At 33.9% G+C, this 20,886-nt stretch overlaps 1 long non-coding RNA gene across 7 annotated transcripts in view; it reads right to left on the reverse strand.

Annotated features, from left to right (window-relative positions):
* The window catches only part of LOC112481894, a 64,293-nt gene that overhangs the window by 27,189 nt on the left and 16,218 nt on the right, over nucleotides 1-20,886 (reverse strand). For 6 of the 7 annotated variants that reach the window (XR_003047106.1, XR_003047108.1, XR_003047111.1 and 3 more), the window contains 2 exons: nucleotides 9,236-9,410; nucleotides 1,711-1,915 (listed from right to left, as the gene is read on the reverse strand). This is a non-coding gene — a long non-coding RNA (uncharacterized LOC112481894). Of the gene's footprint in view, nucleotides 1-1,710; nucleotides 1,916-5,029; nucleotides 5,491-9,235; nucleotides 9,411-20,886 lie in introns of all 7 variants that reach the window. The other variant, XR_003047110.1, reaches the window with a different exon arrangement.

Here is a 20,886-nt window from a genome sequence, read left to right on the forward strand (position 1 = left end):
GTTCTTACAATGGCAAATCTCAATTACACAAAATATTATGGAGGTTTAGGTTAAAACAGCCTTATATTATTTTAGGAACTTAATCCTCCCTATTGTATGTGATTATGCCATTCATCTACTTGTTTCTGTCCGTAATGTTTACTGCGTACAAAAGTTATTATTGATTTGGAGGAAGCAAATGTTAACCGTATTTGAATAGCAGCAGAAGGACTTAAATTCATTAATTCATTCACTTGATAAATATATATTGAGTGCCTCTTAGATGCAGGATCCTAGGAGGGGAGAGATGCAAAGTCAAAGAAAAAAAAAGTCTCTATCATGAGAATAACATTCCCTTCTGAAAATGATGTCTAGAATATAATAAAATAATGATTTAAATCTTCATTTTCAGCTTTTCTTATCAACGTCATTAAATTTTAGAGAAGATTAAAAAATATAAGTCCAGTTTTAAGCAAAATTTCAATAAGCAGTTTTTAAAAAATTATCTGGACACTTAAAGGTGTTAAAATCCATAACCCCATAAAATGATTCATTTTTTTAAATTTGAGAATATGAAATTTGATTGTCAAATTTTAAAATGAGTATGCTCAGAATATCTAGCCTCCCATGGTGAGGAATAAAACCATGAGAAAGCTTAAATGGGCTTATTAAAAATATACATGCTGTGAATTAATTTGTTTCCAAAATGTTATTTCATGATGTTTAAAAACTGCTGCTATTAACACAAAGACAAATAGAAACGGGCAAAAAACAAATGACTGCCTTTTTTTGTTATTGTTGCTATGACATAGTGGCCAGGATGACCACATAGAGAAAGTAAAAGAACCTTAACATATGCCTGCAATTATACAGTAAATTGATTGCCTTGGTATTATAGCGGTGGTGTGACACAGCATAAATAACCTAAACTTTGCCTTCTGCATATTTTTTGAGATGCCTTCCTCTCTGTGTACTCAGAGAAAGGGCACAGGCATATACACAAAGGCACATGCCCCTCCTCATCAATATTCACATTCATTCATTAGCAATATGTGAAGGCTATGATTTGGGAAACTCCCCAGAGCTTGAATATTCAATTAAGCAAAGCAAATCACAGTGAAAAGAAAATACAGGTACAACAGTCAATGCCCAGAACGGCACTGGGGAGTAGCACATAATTTCAAGAAATACTGGTCTCTCTAAATGTTGTAAAAAGCCCCAATTACTTTGTTTAATTAAAATCAGGACTTCAGCCCTCCTTTCCCCGACTTTGAGCATTTCCAGAAACTCGAATAGAACCTGTGTATCTTCTACAACTATGCTTGCTTTTTTTTTTTTTTCTCCTGTAACTAGATTGACACAATAGAATAAAGCAGAGCAATGGCTTTTATATCGTTGAGCAAAATAAATCTAACGCTATTCAACATAAATGTTCAACTGACATTTGTTACCAAATAGTTATTCTGAAACCTGATCAAAATTAGCTAGACACAATAACAGGCAAAACATTATATTCCACTCTCAGTATCAAAAGCTATTTCATTATATTTCTGAATTTCTAGATTTGGGAAAAAACCAAAGCATTCAGAGAATATGCTGCTGTAAATGCTGAAAAAGAATATGGATCTATCTATGAATCATTTTGGTCATGAAACAAAAGAGAACCCACCAATCATCAAACAAAAATCTTAATCAGAAAGCCCAAGATGTGGAATTATGAAAGAAACATACCTTTGGCTGAACAAGTTTAGAATTTCTCATCTTGCCTATACTGCTTTGCCGGTCCACCTTGAGCAAAAGTCGACAACGTGTCCCTTGTGATCTCTGTGACAATGCCATCATATCATTGGCAAATTTTTCGATTAAACTTTACAAACGTAGTAGCAACTTTGTTAATTATGATATTAGCCAGCTGGCGGGTACAATCAGTCAACCACTGTAAGAAAGCCAGACAAAGAGACATCTAATCATTGCAACCAGAGCAGATAAATTTTGTTCCTTCCTCATACGTGTCACAGATTCTATCCCTTCTGACCCTCTCCTCAGCCATCGACTGTCAAATTTAGATTCTTCGAGCTCCCAGCTTCCCTTTATCCCTGCCTTAGATCTGAAACTCCTGGTTATCAGGAAGACACGCGTCACCAGCTGTCTCAGAGCCGGAAAGCAATCAGGTGAATACTACTTATTATCTTGCATTGCTTTCCGAGCGGTGACAAGATTGATTTGGGACCAAGAATACATTCAGCTCTCAGACATGTAGTTCCTAGAGTTTGAGTTCAAACAGTAGGATAGGTGCAAAGTTGTACTGAGGACTTCAATCCCAGGGTTAAGGATATAGATATTAGAAATTTAAAATTATAGAAAAAATTTTAAAAATCTATTAGAGTTTCTTTTTTAGATGACTTTTTATTTTCTTTTCCTCCTCTGTGCTACCTTGGCAATGTCTATAGGCAGGCTGTTAACTAGAGGAGCCAGCTCCACGGCTAAGTAGCCTTAAGTCAACCCATGGAAGTGGCATTCTGAAATTATCAAGTTGTCTCCACCTGTCCCTTTTTCGTCAAAAACAGTAGTCTATAAATTCCAATTTCTGCAATGTATTCTCACATAAAAGTTCAAATTAAATTTATACAGAATAATATGGGAAATTATTTAGGGTATCTCAGCTAAGAATCATTTATATAACTTTAGATTGAGAGACAGACATCTATCTTTACATTCTAATACAAATTTTCCCTTCAATAAATCAGTCCACTGAAAACATACAGAAGTGTGTATCTATTGATTGATCAATAGGTAGATATACACGCACATACATATAATGAATTTACTGAAATGTAAATGCATATTAGGTAACGTACATAATAATGAAATGATGTAACAATATTTCTGATAGTGAAACATTCAGAAAAGCTTGATTTGCATAGAAAGACACTAAATGTAATATTTACTAAATGATATTTTTCCCCATTGAAATGTTTAAACCTCGGTGAAGTAAAAATTGTGTACTGCAGAGTTTAAAAAAGAGTAATATACCATATGATAATAAAGTTACATTCAACAACAAATGGGTAGGTCTTTCTGGGGTGGAAGAGTTTAGTGAAAAGTTAAAATGCAATTTTGAAGTGCATTTTACATAGGAATTCTATATATTGGCTCCTTAAAGGGACCAAAACGATTATTTCTACCTGTGAAAATTATAGTTATAGTGCAATGTATATAATAAATCATGGTATGTACCGTAAATTTACACTTTATTTTCACATGAGGATGTTCCTGTAATGGAGGGTCCAAAGTCCCTGCATTGGTTTATTTAGCCTAAAGTACTGAAAAGATAAATGTGTTTAGATGCAATAGAAGATATATGCAAAAAGGTTAAGACGATTTAAGGATTCTCAAAACTACAGAGCAAAATACTTTCAACCTAGGAAGATAAAAAGGTTTTTTAAATCCCACCAGCACAGAGATAGGAGGAAAAAAATATGGTTTATATATTTTTTTTATATCTATCTATCTATCTATCTATCTATCTATCTATCTATCTATCTATCTATCTATCTATTCTATTTATCTCCCTGAAAGGAAGACTTTCTTTATCCTTTATATCTTGGGCTGATATTAAGAAATGAAACAGATTCCATAAAAGCAAAAGAAGAAATGTTAGAAATGTTTGAGGACGAGAGTGTGTTGTGGCACAATGTCAAGGACAAAACTCTGAGATGTGACTTAGATGTAAATGAGCTGTGCCGGTCACATTCAACATCATGAATTTGGTGACAACCATGGGGCCTGGCACATAGTAGTTTCTCAAGAAACACATGTTGATGAAGAACGATACTTTCGTTGTATGCACTGTCCTCCTTAAAGCATATTTCACATACTTTTAAAATTAAATATTGCAAAAAAATCACTCTTTAGGCCTATGCTGATTTTTACATATTAATTCTAATATAGGTATTTAAATTACCTTTTAAAATACTGAAAAACAGTTCATACCTATATATAAAAAGAATTAAAGATAGACATGTATGATTACAAAATAAGTGTTTCAGTAATGCTCACTATTTGCTCTTATGAAAATAATTCTAACTTAAAAATTAGAATGAGTTAAAAGCTTTTTACTCTTTGACTGAAATAAAGACTTTTCCTAGGAAATTCAAAGAGAATAAAATATACTACTTACACAAAATTTTTCATTGCAGTAGCATCTATAAAAGAAAATGGAAATCATCTAATGTCTCTAGTAAGGGAAATTATTAAATAAATTATAGCAATTACTCGTATGTAGTCATCATGTGATAATGAGGATGACTGAGAAAACCAACTTCTTATGACTATAGTGAATGAAAAAGTAGAATACAGAATTGTACATATGTTGATTACTGAGTACATTTGGACAAAAATTTGGAGAAATGTCAAAGTAGAAAATAAGTTCTGTGGGATTAGAAGGTATTTTAGTCTTTTACAAAAGCGTGCCTTAACACCATTATAATAATTAAGTTTAAAAACTTAGGAATAAAAGACCACCATCTGTAAAATGGGAACAATAATAATATCTTCTTAAGAGGGTTTTGGTATTAAACCAGATAATGCTTATAAAACCTTTTGCATATTTCCTGACCTGTAGTAAATGCTCATTATGTATTTTAGTTATTATTTTTACTATAATTTTAGTTATTATTTTTACTATAATGATAATGTCCATCGATACTAACTACATCTTTTACATTTTCTATGAAACATTACCCGAAAGTCACTGAATTAAACGAGCCAACCTGAAACAAAGAAAACTCAGTATTTTAAACACAAGAGACCAGGCACAGAAACATAGCCTAGATAATAAAACTGATTTATAAAACAACAACAACAACAACAATAAATAGATAGACACGACTTCAGTTACAAATTACACTTTGCAAAAGACTGACAATCCTTTATGATGTTCCAAAACTAATAGGTCTTATAAAGAGAGCTCTAATTTTCACTCCTGTATGGCAGCTTATAAAGAAGCAGGACTGCTGGAAAAACTGAAGATGAGAATGGAGAAACTGACCTGGAGGAACCGACACCTTGAGGAATCTCAGTGCTCTTCCTTTTATTTTCCAAAGTGGGCACCAGCTGGGTTCTGCTCCTTGCAGGCACAAATTCCATCTCAGAGCAGAATCACCTAAGGCTGCTCTTTTTCTAGGGCACAGCATGCCAGTGCCACACATCACAATGAGTTGTTTACTATATAAATACAATGCATAGGTGTGGAATTTTTTAAGGATGGAAGCAGTCAGTAAGAACAAAGCCATCTAGACTTGGAAACACTGTCCATGGAGAACCACGCTGAAGTATCCACTGTGGATCCAGCAGACCACTAAGCCATACTCCGCTACAGATGCCTTTATCGATGTGCGACCAATGGTCTTCCTCTGGCCCTTGCGACAGGCCTTCTTAATCCTTTCATCACTTGAATATGTTTAATTAAGTCTCATACGTATATTCATTTCATTTCCGCCTTCCGGCCTGCTGGATATAAATTCAAATGCCTAAATTCCCATCTCTGTTATGCCGGTCTCTGGAATGAGACCTACTACTTCTATGCCATTCCTGGCTTCTTACTTACTATCTCTGGAACTTTAGGCAAGTTATTAAACCTTGTTAAGACTCGGTTAAAAAAAAACAACAACACTACCTTTAGTATTGTAACGATTAAATAATACATGTCAGCTTCTTAGCACATAGTAGGTATCCAATAAATGCTCTGTCATTGCCGAAATAGCAATGGAATCACTGGGAAGTAGCCCAGCCCAGCCCAGCAATTAGGAGCTAGGGATCCAGAAGCAAGCTTTTTGGGTCGATTCAGACCCTGGCTTTCTTACTTAAATAATTAACAACAACAATAACAGTAATAGTAACTTCCTCACAGAGTTAAAAGAATTAAACAACTACTATTAAGTACTGACTGCATAGTAAATAATGTTTACAATTATTAGTATTACTCTTCCTACTATACTAGTTGATTATTTCTTTTCCATTGCTTAACTATTGTATAGCAACAATAAATCAGGACTTTGTGAAAACCTGAGAATATGTTTGACAATAGATGAACAAGGATCCTCATTGTAGTACTATTTGTAATAGCAAAAGACCAAGAATGATCTAAAAAGTTACCAAAAGTAACTGGTTAAATAGGGTATTTTATATCTATACTGTGGAATGCCGGCAGCCATAAAATGAATGGACTGATAGGAAATTATTTCTATGATACATTTTAAGGAAGGAAGAATAGTGCAGAATGATGTGTGTTATCAGTTTAGTTAATAAAAAATTTGTACATAATGTTTGTATATTTAGAGAAGATCTCTGAAAAATACTCAAAAAAAAAAAAACTGCTAACAATGGTTTAACAGGAAAACTGGGGCTTAAGAGGCAGGAGCGGAGGGAGAACTATTCTTCACAGTATATTCTTTGCTATTGTATGACTTGATGTGACTGTATGTATATTTATAAATACATAAAAAATCTTTTAAGAACATTAACAAACTTAACAACTTAAAAAATTTCGCTATCCTTACTTGAATATGCAGTCTATTTCAGTTTCTTTATAAAAAGGCCTGGATGCCCTCCACTTTCCTATGCTAGTGGACACGATTCACCAGCTTATGTCAGCCCAGTTAATCCACATGACACGCAGTGCTGTTTTTCTGCACCAAACATGACCTTGCTTCCTTTTGCTTCCAACTCTCATTTCAATGCTATTTTCAATTGCGTTAGTTGCATGAGTTGATTTTCCTCACCCAGTAAATGCCAAAATGTTGATATTGCTACAGCATCTCCTTTCTCAAAGCATGTGTTCCTTAGAAAATAAATTAATTCAGCACAAGAGACAAACTGTATTCCTACATTCTGTACAATTTTAGAGTCATTTCAAGTAAGGAGTCCTCTCTTCATGTTTCAAATGTACAAATGTTCGTCCTCAAGGCTAAGTTCCCCAGCTGACAACATAATGTCTAAAGCCAAGGGCTTCTAATGGGGCACAAGATACAACATAAGCACACACTCCTCATATATAATAAACTGTAGACTGATAATAAAGTTTGATGCGGGCTTAAAATTTAAGATCGTTTTTTGTCTTTTCAAATATGCAACTTTGAGAACTCATTGCTAGTCCCAAATGTTAACTAAACAAATTTCAGTGGACAGCTTCATAGGAATCTTTCAAGTGTCACATTTCTTCTCTATTTGAAACAAATTGTCTTTCTTACTTTTAGAAGGTACAATGACCGATCATAGATATTACACATCAGAATGCTTGGCTTTACAACAGGACGATCTTAGGCAACCTGTGGCTTCTATTGTCTTGTCCATAAAACAGCACTGACCTCACAGGGGAGGATGATGGATACAGGTTAGTTACTGTACTAGACATAATGGTCAACACTTGGAAGCACCTGATAACGGGTGCTCCCATCAGCAGCAATGTCATTGTCATTATGGTTAATTTTAACCACTATTTTAGATGTTAATCGCTGCTCTCAGGTGTGAAAAGTTGCTGGTTCTTTCCACTCACTAATTTTTCTTTCCCAGAGCAAGTGTAATCCATGAAATGAATACAAGTCCACATAACTGGCAATACTAATCCTATATATCAGTGCTCCTCAAACTTTCATGATTATGTAAATCACTTGGGTGGTCATGGTGTCACAAATGGAGATTTTGATTCAATACATCTGGGGTGGGGCACATGATCTTCCACATTTCTAACAGGCTCTGAAGTGAGGCTGCTGCTGCTGGTAGCGACATACCGAGGTTACACACCACCTCGAACTTTACAGAGAGTAAGAATGACATGTTCATTAATGAACCCATTGACTATGGAACTACATACTGACGTGAGCAACTAAATTATTTTTTTCTTCTCTCTCTCATGCTTACCTTGCTGAACAGCACTTACTTTTCTCAGTCCTGAAATACAATGATAGTGCACAATGAAAGCACAACTATAATTTGCTCTCTATGTTAAGTCCTGGTGGATACACAGGCAAGGGAAAAAAAGAAATCCCAATTATATCATTCATAACAGAAGGGTCACATTTAAGAAGGCTTTTTAAGTGAAAAGGCAAAGATTTTAGCCTTGAGATATTTTAGAAGACTAACGTATATAGAGTATAAAGAAATGAGGACTTTTGGGACTTCACAAATGGATTCTGTGGGAGCTATGACAGTGATGGCAACAGGCACATAATGAGAATGCCCTTAGGGTGTGACCAGATTGCCCCAAACCACAGAAACATCAGCCCTCATCTGTGGGGGCCAATAAGCACGAGGATCTCACCTTATAAAGTCCATATAAACTGAACACCTCCGACAGACGTGTCAGACAGACAGGCTCAAGCCTGACCTGACAGACAGCATAGCAGACGGGTGTGCTAGAGCAGAAGATTCTGACCTTCTGACCCATTGCAGCTATTGGCTTGGGACTGATGTGTCACTCTCCATGCCACCAGTCCACAGAGCTCACTTTGGCAATGCTAAAGGCTTTCATCCCTTCACTCTGTCACGTAAAACTCTGTACTGCCCCTCTCTGCATGCTGTGCATTGCCCTGCGTGGGTACCTAATCGGTTTATCTGAGAAGGTTCCACTCGATAAACCTGGCATCGTGGAAAGACACAAACGCGCCCTAGGGTGTTACTTCAGCCGTCACTTTTCTTGCTCGCAACAACTGATAAGTGTTATTTCCTTTCTTGTTATAACACAAGTATACAGTCATACTTTATAGTCATTCATTTTAGCCCAACAACAAAAAAAGGTATTAACAAAATCCTTTTTCTGTGATCTGTACACTTTCTCTTCTGTAACTAAACAGTATGTTTCTAAAACAACTACTTAAAGCTAATCAGTAAGAATACTATACCCTCAATAAGCTGATGTCCTAACTCTTAGCAATTCTGGAAACATTTGCTAAGCTTCCATTATTATTTCTACTGCTATAAACTAATTCCTTTGATTTGCTGGAGGATAACTGGTAAAAAAAAAAAATAGAATCAGAATATAGTAAAATAATACTCTAAATTCTAAAACCCAGCATCTAGGCAAAAGTTTACTAGAGGCTATGTGGTCAACACAGTTTTGATTGGGTTTTATTTTTCGGTCTTTATTTATTTACTTATAGGGATTCATGGTAAGAAAATATTTACAACCACCACCAAACACCACACATGCACTCAAAACATTTTTGAAAAAAAAATGTGTTCACAAAACAATACTTACTCTTACTATGGGCAATACACTTTGATATTCTTTCTCTTAATTTTTTTCTTTTAATCAACTTATGATCTAGTATGTTGATTTCATCATCCATTGATGGGTTATTCAGACTTCTGTGTTTGAAAGTAACATCGCCTTGGGCCACTTTGGGGAGCTGAGGCTGGTCCTCTGGAAGTTTCTGGGTAGAAGAGATGTTCACGGATTGAGGCCACATCTTGACAGTCACAGATCAAAAGGCATGATCAGAGACCACAATGAGTTTACAGCTATGAACCATCACTCTGCCAAGACACACAATATAAATGTTTCCTCCCCTCCCTCCTTTTGAGGATAATGCAAGAAAATCATCTTTCGCATTTAGGTAGAATAATGGAGTTCAAGTGAATTACCCCATTACTATTAGGAGTTACTAAGCAAGCAATTTAACAATAATTACATATAACAATTTAGCATCTCTTAAATAAATTCTAATATGATAAGTTGCATTAACCTGGGAATTAGTTATAGCACTGAACCAGATGGACATTATTCCAATGTAAACTAGAACTTTGAAGGACTTATAAATCACAGAAAAAGGCATAAAATAAAATGAGATTGGGTCTGTGTTGATACATATCATGAAGACAAGGCAAAACTTTACCTTTCAGAGGTTCAAGCAGCACAGAATGATTATAAACTGAGTGTAGGCATTTTTGTTTCAATTTTATAGTAGTGACACAGCAATCAGATGTGTTGGATAAAATATTAAAGCAAATAAAGTCAGAGAACCTAAATGAAGTGCACTAAAGCCATACACCTTGACTGGTTGTTAGAGCTTTTCTTTCCAATTGCAACATTAACAAACAAACAAATAGAAAGTACGTCCCAATTGGTAGCAAGATAGACAAATTTGTTGGAGGGGAGTAACGCTATCTTTAGTGGGTCTCAGAGTAGTTCTGCCTGAAGAAGGATTGGATAACCTTTTATATTTCCTTCCTGCACAGTTGTTCTCAGATTCCATATGGGAAGTACAAAAATAGTGAAGAAAATCTCCTTAGTTCAGAGTAAGTTACCATGCGGGGGCCTAAGAGATACTTTTGAGTGAAAGAAAGAAAGTTGAATATTTAACAACAGCAATATTTTAGAGTTATGATTAGGGATCAAATTCCTTACATATTTTATCTCTAAATGTCTCTAAGAAAAATGTTTATTCTCATAATTCACTAATAGTTATTAGCATATTTAGTGTATATATGTTGGTATAAAGATACATTTAATAGACCAGAGGGTCATATCACAATATGTCTCCTCTCGAAGGGTCATATCACAATACATCATAACTCTCTCAAGAGCCTCTGGCTCTTAGGAAACACATTTTTTGCTTAGCTGAAATTATTCTGACAGTTCTGACATGACATCATCATCACAAGATCATGGTACACTTCAAGACAAACCAGGATTTGTAGGGAATTAAAAATAAAAAGAATTAACACGTCTCCAAAACACCAGATTAGACTAGTAAAGGTTACTCAGATAAAAACTTGATATTTTCCAGTTGAATTAATCAAAACTTTATATGCTTTAATGTGGGTACGCAAACAATTCACACTGTTCCCTAAACATCTCTCCACTCCTACCTCACATAAAAACCTACACATTTCATGTTAAAGATCTGTTTAAAAGGAATGATGTTATTCTAGCATTTTATGACCTAGAATGATTTCTCCATACGGATTAGTTCTGATTCTAACTAATTTTCTCAGCAATTCAGTCTCCCTCACTCCCACCTAAAAGAGGAATATTGTCCTGCAGGATATCAATAGTTCTATGTTAAATTTTTCTAAGTAGGTTGTATGCTTTTTGCTCCACTATCGTCTATTAATAAGATATTAAGCTACTGTACAATTTACTAAATCGCAAAGATTGGTCAGTCTTATTTTCTATGCAAATCTGACCCTACAAAGCACAAACACACTCATAGCAAATAGTTTAATGCTGTTAGTCTGGTGGTCCTTTACATAGTAACATATTTAAATTGCTTTGGGGATTTTTTCAAGAAAGTTTACTACGACAAAAAAAGGCCAAAATGAAAAGTTTGTACCTGAGTTTTAAATAGCAATTTTTATTTGTTTGTATAATTATCCGTTTATTTTAAGAGCACCAGCTAGAATGGGAGTTGGGAAGACTATGCATTAAGAGGAAAGATGAAACACAGTTAAGATCAAAGAGCCCCATCAATTCATTCTGAGAGTCAAAATCCAGCTGAGCCTCAGAACCCCGTCTGCATAATAAGAAAGGTTGACTAAAACATGAGGATTAAACAGATGAGCTGTCTCCTGCGGAGGCGTGGGAGAGAAGCCCACTGAGACACTTGTAAAGACACTTTGGAAGCACACACCTGCTCCTTCACAGTCAAACCTACAGGAGACTAGCCTGGCCAAAGACGTTCCACTAATGTACTAAATTGCTAGTTTTAAGAGAAAGGAATATATGTCCAACGGATGTCTTTTTTGTTTGTCACAATGTTTTCAGTCCAGGAAAATGACAAATTAATAAATTGCCATCATTTTCCCAAGGTGACTTACCAAGTGCTTGCTTTTCAAAATTGAGAAAAAAGAATAGATCGTGCTAATTTTAATATTAGAGAGATGCCTACCTTATGATCGAACTTATTTTCCTAATGAATGCTTTTCTTGAGACAATCTTGAATAACACTAGTAAATGTTATTTTGTGAGTTCCATTTTTCATTCTCAAGAAATATCATTTTTAGTAGCATGAAGGACATCCCAATTTTCATGAACACCATGCCAGCTTATACTCATAGCTATACTAAATTATATAATTTGGTTCTATATAGCAAGAATACAGCACAGGAATCAAATGCACTTGAAGTTCTGTGCCTGTGACAAATGTTACATTTATTCTAATGATCTGACCACCGGGTTATGTTGTAGTTACTGATAAGCAATTATTCTGAACATAAAAACAATTGTCTTTTAAGAAGCTAAGCAAGGTGGGCCTTTAGCAACATAGATATACTGAGGAAAAATTGTATGGAGTTATAACATTGGAATTCAAATAAATTTTAAAAACTTTATCTCTGGTATGGATTAACTTTCTCAAGTACTGCAAGTAGGGTGGTTTAACTATGCAATTAAGAGACCCAAATATATGGTAAGCATGAGCTTTTGTTTTATTCACTAAAGCAAGCAATTCGATTTGAAGTGAGAGCAACAGAGTCTCTCAGGAGTAGAACAAGTTGCAAAACATCATGAAGTGGCTTCGTGGGGTTGAAGTGCAGTCTTTGACCTGCTCCCTAGTACTCTAATTACATTATCACTCACTCACTCAACCAACACATTTTTTACAGTGTTGATTATGTGTAAGGCACTCTGAGGGATACAGAGAATTACATGTGAACCACAAGGAACAATACTAAACCCTAAGTGTAAATGTTTGATGTGGATAAATGCTGTAGGAGTGGACGAAGAAATGAAAGTCTTCATTGAAGAGGTGAGATTTGATTTAGGACATGAGGGATAAGGTACAGATAGAAGTGAAGAGGAGAGAAGTGGTTTTCCAGGGGGAAAATACAGAGATAGAAGAATCTAGGATCCAGTATGAGAGAGAGCACATCATTCCATTTGGCTAGAGGATAGAGAAATATGTGCAAGGTTAAAAAGGTAGAAAAGTTGATTATGAGGGGTCTTTACTAGTATGTACAAAAACTGTTCCCCCACCCCAGTCTTTCTCAAGATGTAGTCTGGAGCAGCACCTGGCATTCCCATTGAAAACTCAGATGATCTTGCCCACTCCAGACACTGTGAAGCAGACTCCTCAGGGATGAGAATTGAGAAACTGGATTTTTAAACAGACTCATAAATTATAAAATTATTTTTAATCTCTTAGAGGCAACAGGAAACCTTTAAAGTATTTGGGGAGAAGTGAACTGAAGGATATGTTAGAAGGACTTTGGGAAGGGAGGTTGGAGGACAAGAAATGCTGAGCCAGAAGTCCAAATGAGAATTAATTTTAACCTAGGTGTGTGCTAATAGCAATCACCTTTGCTCCAAATAAACATCAATATTTGTGTTTCTCTCAAAAGCAGAAGCCCTTAATCCAAAATCTCATCAGAATTTCCTATATGTCAATATTCCAATATGTTTTTAAGAACAACTCTGAAGTTCAATTTATTTTGGTACAGTACTATTTTCTTTAAGAAAAAAGAAAAACTTTAAAGCACACTAACTTCTGATAACTCTAAGTACCCATTTTCAGAAGATCTCACTCGATTCTAACCCTTCAGATAAATAAACATTAGTTTGGTTAATTAGAGAAATTAGCAAATCATTGATAAATATTATCATATTGGTCAAAAATTAAGAGCATAAATAATAGTCATTGCTAATATAGGTACGGGGAAGAGAGGACTATTATTATCTATGCATGAAAGTTTAAATAGATATACTATCTTGAGGGGAATTGGTAATGTCTAACAAAAATTTAAACGCCCACACTCTTTAACAACAACAAAAAAGTACTTCTAAAAGTCTAGCTTAGAGAAATAACTGCAAAAGAGCATGAGGATAAACAGATTGCACACATGTCCGTGCTTGTATGCGCACACACACCCAAACCCACCCACACAAACACATATACATACACACGGATGCTCATATAATCATTAATTTACAGAAAAAAGGTGGAGACAAATTATAAGAACATCAATAAGGGAATTATAACATCAAGGTACAGAAAACTAAGCAGTTACAGTCACGAGTTCTGAAAATCTTTATATTATGAAATAATACTCAAGAGAAATAACTTAAAAACCCAATTATAGAAAAATATGTATAGAATCCAATTTTTATTGACAAAAGCAATATTTTCATATGTGCATTTAAGTATGTTTCTTCGTTTATAGAGAAAGTTCACTTAACAATAGAAGGATTGAAGAATTGAACAAGAAATGAAAGATAGGGCTTTCACTCTTCAATGTACACGTCTGAATCACTTATATATTTCAAACAATGAGCATAAATCCTTCTGTAACTTAAAATTGTAAAATTTTAACTTTGAAGTTGCTAAAATATTTATATAGCATTTTCAAAACCTATTAAATGCTTGCCAAGTATTTTAAATAACTTCTGCAAAGCAGTGTCACTTTTGAAGATGGTGTGGAGGAGAAACTGGCTTTCTTTCATTTTGATTAATTCTCAAAATTTAATGAAATTGCAGCCTTTAAAAATCATTCAGAGAAGTTAACTATGTACATATTGACTTGTACTTTACAGAAACCTTTCTACTTTAATTAATCTATCAATTTTTCCATCTGATGAAGGAAACTTTATATTCACCTTTTTAAAGAGTAGAGCCTGAAACAAATACATACATCTAACATTAGAATTTACAGCCTAAATTATATTGTTATGCTACTTGATTATTCATTAGATAGCTTTCATCAGCCTGCTTTCAGTCATTCTCTGATTTAATACTATTAAATATTTGGTTTCCATAAAATATCTTAACTTATAATACATAAGAATGCTGAACACGAACAGTTATTTTACATTTAAGTTTAAGATCAATTTCATTTTCAAAATGACATCCAACAGATGCTATTTAAATCACTAACTTGATACTAGGTAAAAGATGTTTCTTTTTCTATACCAACATAGCAATTTTAAAAGATTAACATAAGACTAATTTATGTATTTTTTTTAAACATCAGAAAATGTCTTTTAACTCTTAAACATTATAGAAAACATAATTTAACATATAGTTAGATAGATTTATGTATTTCCCAGGTTTAAATTTTCAATTTTTCAGCAATTGGCTTTAATTTGAATTTTAGTTTTACTCCAATTTTCAGAAATACGTAAGGAAAAGTAAAATGTAAAGGAGTTATGGTGTAAATTAAATCACATTTTCATATTTTTAATGGCACCGATGAAACACATGTCTCTTTTGCTGGCTGTGTATGTTGCAGTGAAAGAAACAGCTTTACCAAGTCTATTCAGACAGTAAATAATAAGGAAAAAACTATTTATTAGTTTCACAGAAATTGATGGGAATAAACAAGTCCTACAGCTCTTATTTCATTTAAATTACTTTTAAAGCCATATTTTATAAACTACGAGACTTAAGCAAACATTAATTTCTTGAGCAAAGTATTCTTTCCATAAACGAAAAATTAGAAATTTCAATAAAAAATTTTAAAGATAAAATATTTTCTCTAGATATATGATCAAAGGAAATAGTCAACTATTGTTGGAATAGTTTCTTCATCATTTAAGGATAAGTATGTTAAAATTGGTGATTTCATCTCTCCACTGTATAGATCCATGACTCAGGACTTTTAGAAACACTTTGAATCCAAAGTTACAGTGAGGTTGATACAGAGAACATCTAGGAAGGTCCAAAAATAATTTACCAACAAAGATCTCATAGAAGAGACAAAGCATATACTTGTGAAATAATTAGAAAACATTTTTAAGATAATAGAGTGTTACTATGTGTAGTACAATCATACAATAAAAGATTGGGCCATAAAAATAACCATAATTTCTCTGGTATTTCCCAAATCCTAGGTATGGTCATTTTTTTCTCATAAAACCATGTAAATACATATTTCAGAACATGTATAAATATCTTTAGCTTCATCAATGCTGGTTTTTTCCTCCCCCTGGCCCCACTCCAGGACTTATCACCTAGTAGCCATGTAAGAATTATGAAAATTAGAGGTAAAAACAGTAAAGTTCCATGGCACATATTAGTACCTTAACCACATTGTTTGCTATGATGATTTTAATTTCTTTCTGCTATTATGAAAACTTGTCTATTCATTTAACAAATACTACTGTGCCCCTAAGACGTGTCAGGTAATGTAATTGGTACAATGTTAGGTGATGAGGATAGAAGATGAACAAACGGATAAGGTCCCTAAAGGGACACAAGCTTGTTTCCTTGTTTTAAAGGTTTTTTTTTTTTACTTCTTCAGAGAATGCAATTCTATAATCTTCCCTAGCAATGTTTGCCAGGTCCATCATAGCTATTTTAATACCTTAAAATACTTTCCTTTTGTTTCTTATTTCTAGTTGCTCTTTAAAAAATAGCATATACCCTTTATATACATGAAGCTTATGACATGTATACGTGGTTTTTGTTTGTTTGTTTATTTTTTGTTTTAATTCCTTTTAGGTCAAAAGGTAAAAGCTACTGGATGGTAAGGCAGAATAATAAAAACCATATTAACATTTGTTCTAGTTAAGTCCTTACTGGTAAAAACTTAGAATGAAAAGGGAACCAGTTCGATTTTAAATTGAGGCTACATATGTCATATCAGAAACAAAGACTGCTCCCCATAAACTACTTGCTATTTCACATTTAATTGACATTAATCATGATTTACTTTTGTCCTAACTTAGTTGAAATGTCACTCAATGTAAATATTATCTCGCAATATGCCCAGGTGTTCTGGGGGTTAATGTCAGAGCTTTGGGTTTGAAAACAATTACCATTAACTTTATAAAAGGTTTCACAAAACCAGCACCCCAGAGTATTGATATTGCTCTTAACTTCTCACCGTGTGTGCGCAAAACAGAGCTTTTCATTTTTTTCTCGAAATATTTCTACTTCATCAGCAACAGATGAATTTATTAACTTCATATTAATTCAAATGATTTTATTTTTCATTTTTGTAAGCCCTAAGTTTGTCTCACTAAGACCAGCTCTCTCTGTGTTCCACAAAATATAATCAATCTCTATTATAGTCATGAAAATGGTATTTGTCACTTGCTGCGGAAAAAAAAAAAAATCAATATATCTTCCAAGGCTGAACAGGCATTTAATGCAATGAATCGAAGACTGTTAGAGAAATTTAGCTTGCCAGGGATTTAGGACAAGCTAATAGAAATCCAGGAAATCCACAGAATGTTGGCCAATGAATAATATAGCTATGCTATAGAAATTAATATTTGGGCATTAGCATAATCTGTCGTCTTCAATCCTGATAAGAAAATGGACTGAGACAGGCAAATCCTCAAGGGGGTCGCTATTTTAAAAACAAAAGTGAAATCCATACACCAAGAAAACACTTCTTGAATATGGCTGATAAATAAGAAAAGCTTCATTCTCTTTTTCTATAAAATTTATCAGGCAGATACTTTTAGAATTGCACAATTATAAGAAACTTTCAAGGTCAGAAACCTATAGCGACATTGTCATAGGAAATATGTTGGCTCTGAGATTGTAGGGCTATAAATTATTGCCGTGGTTAACTTTAGAGCAAAAATGGTCTCAGCTTTGGAGAACCCAAAGCACATCTTGCCAGTCTCCCACTCAGAGAGAACCCCTGATCCTGTTCTTCCAGGTTCTGCCGAGTTAACCTTCAGCGAAGAGGAAGCTGGCCTCTGACAACCTCTTGTCTACAGAACAACTCTTCTAAATAGAAAATTCTGTCTTGAGCTGAATTCTACTTTTTAAAAAATGCCACTCTTTGGTTCTAGTCCAATATTTGAACAATATAAAGTCAGCCTTTCTGCTTATTTTGCCCCTTCAAATCTTGAGGTCAGCTGTCATCTCCTCCAGCCCTTTTCTTTTCTGGACATAACCTACCTAGTTTCTTCACTCATTTCTCCTCGCACACCATTTACCAGAAAATCCATGGTGTTGTCTCCCCAAGATGTTCCAATTTATCAATATCTCTTTTAATTTGTATCACAAAAATAAACATAAGATGACAAGTATGTTCACTAAGCATAAAATCCATTAAAGTCTTGATTTATTATAGCTGGAAACTGTAATATAAAAGTGAACTCCCTCTTTCTCTCTCACAGCGGCTTCACTGGATTTGTTTTGGATTAAGTTTATGATTAATTACAACAGAAGCTCTATGAAGGCAGGGATTCTTGCTTGTTTTGCTTACTGCTCCATCTTCAGCACTGAGCACACAGTATGCACTCAATATATATTTGGTGAATGAATGTAAGAGCAAAGCACTCATATAAATCTGCTAGATCTTAGCTTATTTGTAGTGTTGACAAGCCAGATCCCTTTCATTCCATACTCATGAAACTGATTTTTAAAAATCTAAATATAGGGCTTTGTATCTGCTGAATATCGTCTTGGTTTAGACCAAGTGTTTGCAATAGCTAAAACTATATCTAAATGCATATACATGAAAAAAAATTGACTGTAAAGAAATGGTTCTGGTTAGCCTATGAGACTTAATGGGTTCAAAGTCATTTGTCATTGTCACACTCCATAGTTTTCAACTACAAAGTAAACATCATTCTATAGGTTACTTCCTTCTACTTTTAATTCAGCTGAAATTAGTTACTTCACTTACTCTGCAAAATGACACTTAGCTTTTCTTACATGAGACAATTGAAACACAGCAAAATTAATTATATGCCCTGGGTCATACAATGAGTAAGTTCCAGGGTCAGAATTCAAATTCATGTGCCTCAGAACCAAATCCTATATTTTTTACTATTCCATGCTCTCCTTTCTAGAAAATTAAAAGATAATGTGAAAGGGAAAATAATGGTAAGGAATTTCTAAAGAGATACTTTGAAATATTTTGTATCTCCCTGATAAAGAGAAGTATGATTTCCCATGAGTTTATCATTAAGTTCCCATAAAACGATTTTCCTTAAGATATTTTCCCTTCTCTGTTCTACAGTCTCACACAACTGAAGATCAAAATACTACAAAAAACTTCAACTTTGAAATTTATGTCAAATTTTGAATTGGTTGAGATGGAAAACAATAAGAGTAGGAGAGGAGAAGCAAGGTCTCAATCATGGACTCCATGTGAATCAACTGTGCTTGCACATTGACAAATCAACCGCTAAACTAAACTTCAAACAAATTGCGCATGAAAAAAAAAAATCAGTACATCCCCTTGTTTGATGGGAATGAGCCAAGATAGAGTAGGAATAAATTAAATTAAAAAAAAAATTTTTTTGACCATTTTCATGGGTGTCACATAGAATGAGCATGCATAACAAATGTTTGTATCACCTACTGGATTTCTAGAAGTAAATCCCTAGGTGATAAAAGATCAAGGCAATCTTGACCAATAAATACAAGCAACTGCAAGTTTAGTGAAAATATTCCCCTCAAATAGGCTAACATTCTATTGAGAAAAACTAGATAATCACTTGTTTGAATAATGGCATTACAACCATACAATATACCAACCTTTTTAACTATCTTGAAAATTCAATTTCTTATCAAATAAAAGCACATGATGGTTCATCTTCATTTGCAACAAATCTGTGGATGCTCAATTCATTTTATGACTTGTTCAATTACAAAGTAAATAAATGATTCATAGGGATCATTTATTATCTGGCGACAATGAAAACCAAAGATCTTATTTTCTCTATGCGCTTAACCTGCCCATCTCTAGTTTTCATAAATAGGATTTTTTTAATGCCTCCATCTATTGTTGGCACTTGCAGAAAATGTTTCTCATAGAAGTTTAACTGTATCTCACCAAATTACAAAGTTACTTCATTTCCGAGTTCACCAAACAGATCAAGTTAATTGAATATATTTCTCTGGACCTAACATGGCAGATCACTACCTCTTCTGTAAATATGTTTGTTTCTTCCATTATAAGTCTCAGAATGTAATCATGCTTATGTTAACTGATCTATTCCTTAATTAGATTACTCAACATACCTTTATTGATCATCCACTATGTATCAACCACTATGTTACATCATGGGGATTTAAAGAAATAAGGAACAATTTATTTTCTTCAGGTAGGTACAGTCTAGTGGGTAAGATATAAACATGAACATAAAATTTCAACACAGTGGAGTACAATAGCAATACAGAGATCATTTAAGTTCACAGATGTTACCAGTAACTGGAAATGTGAATATATTTGTTTCCAGAATATTCTAACCTCATTCGGTATAGGAGGTGGTAGTGGTAAAAGGGAGGGAAAGGAAACCAGAGACGGTAGAACCGTCTTAATTGTCCATTTAAGAGAATTTTATCATAAGGTGATTTCTCCCGCATGGCAAGCTCTCAGCCTGAACCATAGAGGAAAGTACAGTGATTTTTACACTGATTATGTTGAAACCCTAAGATATAAAGTGACATATTTAGATTTAAGTGGTTGAGAGCAGAACCAGACCAGCAAGTTCAATATATAGTCTATTATGTCACCCCCCAGAAAATGTAGTAATGAAAAAGCTTTTTACACTTGAAGGCAGATTTCAACAAATTTCTGTGACAGTAAATTAAAGGTTTGACTTAAAGATCTTACAATGAAGTCTTTATAAACAAATTTATAATTACCCCTTCTCAAAAGTCTATCTTTATTATTTATTTCTCACTAACTAAAATGCAAGTGAGAATTCAAGCAATTACAAAGATAGCTGTTGAAACAAGGTAATGATGGTCTCCTAGTTAAAATCTTATTCAAAGGATGAACTTTCTGAGAATTCATTTTACTACAAAAACTCAAGAAAATTAAACCAATGACTGTAGCTTTCTTTTACTTATGCTGCCTTACACAATGATGAATTCAGTAAAGAGTAGCTGATTTCTGTCTAAATATTTGTCTTCTTTTAAAGTTGACTTAGAATAAAGCCTTTCTACTGAAATCTCCAAGATTATAGTAAAAAATAAAAGCAATGTTATAAGTCTTGAT

The sequence above is a fragment of the Pteropus alecto genome, unplaced genomic scaffold (genome assembly GCF_000325575.1).
Source record: "Pteropus alecto unplaced genomic scaffold, ASM32557v1 scaffold94, whole genome shotgun sequence".
NCBI classification, from domain to species: Eukaryota; Metazoa; Chordata; class Mammalia; order Chiroptera; family Pteropodidae; genus Pteropus; species Pteropus alecto.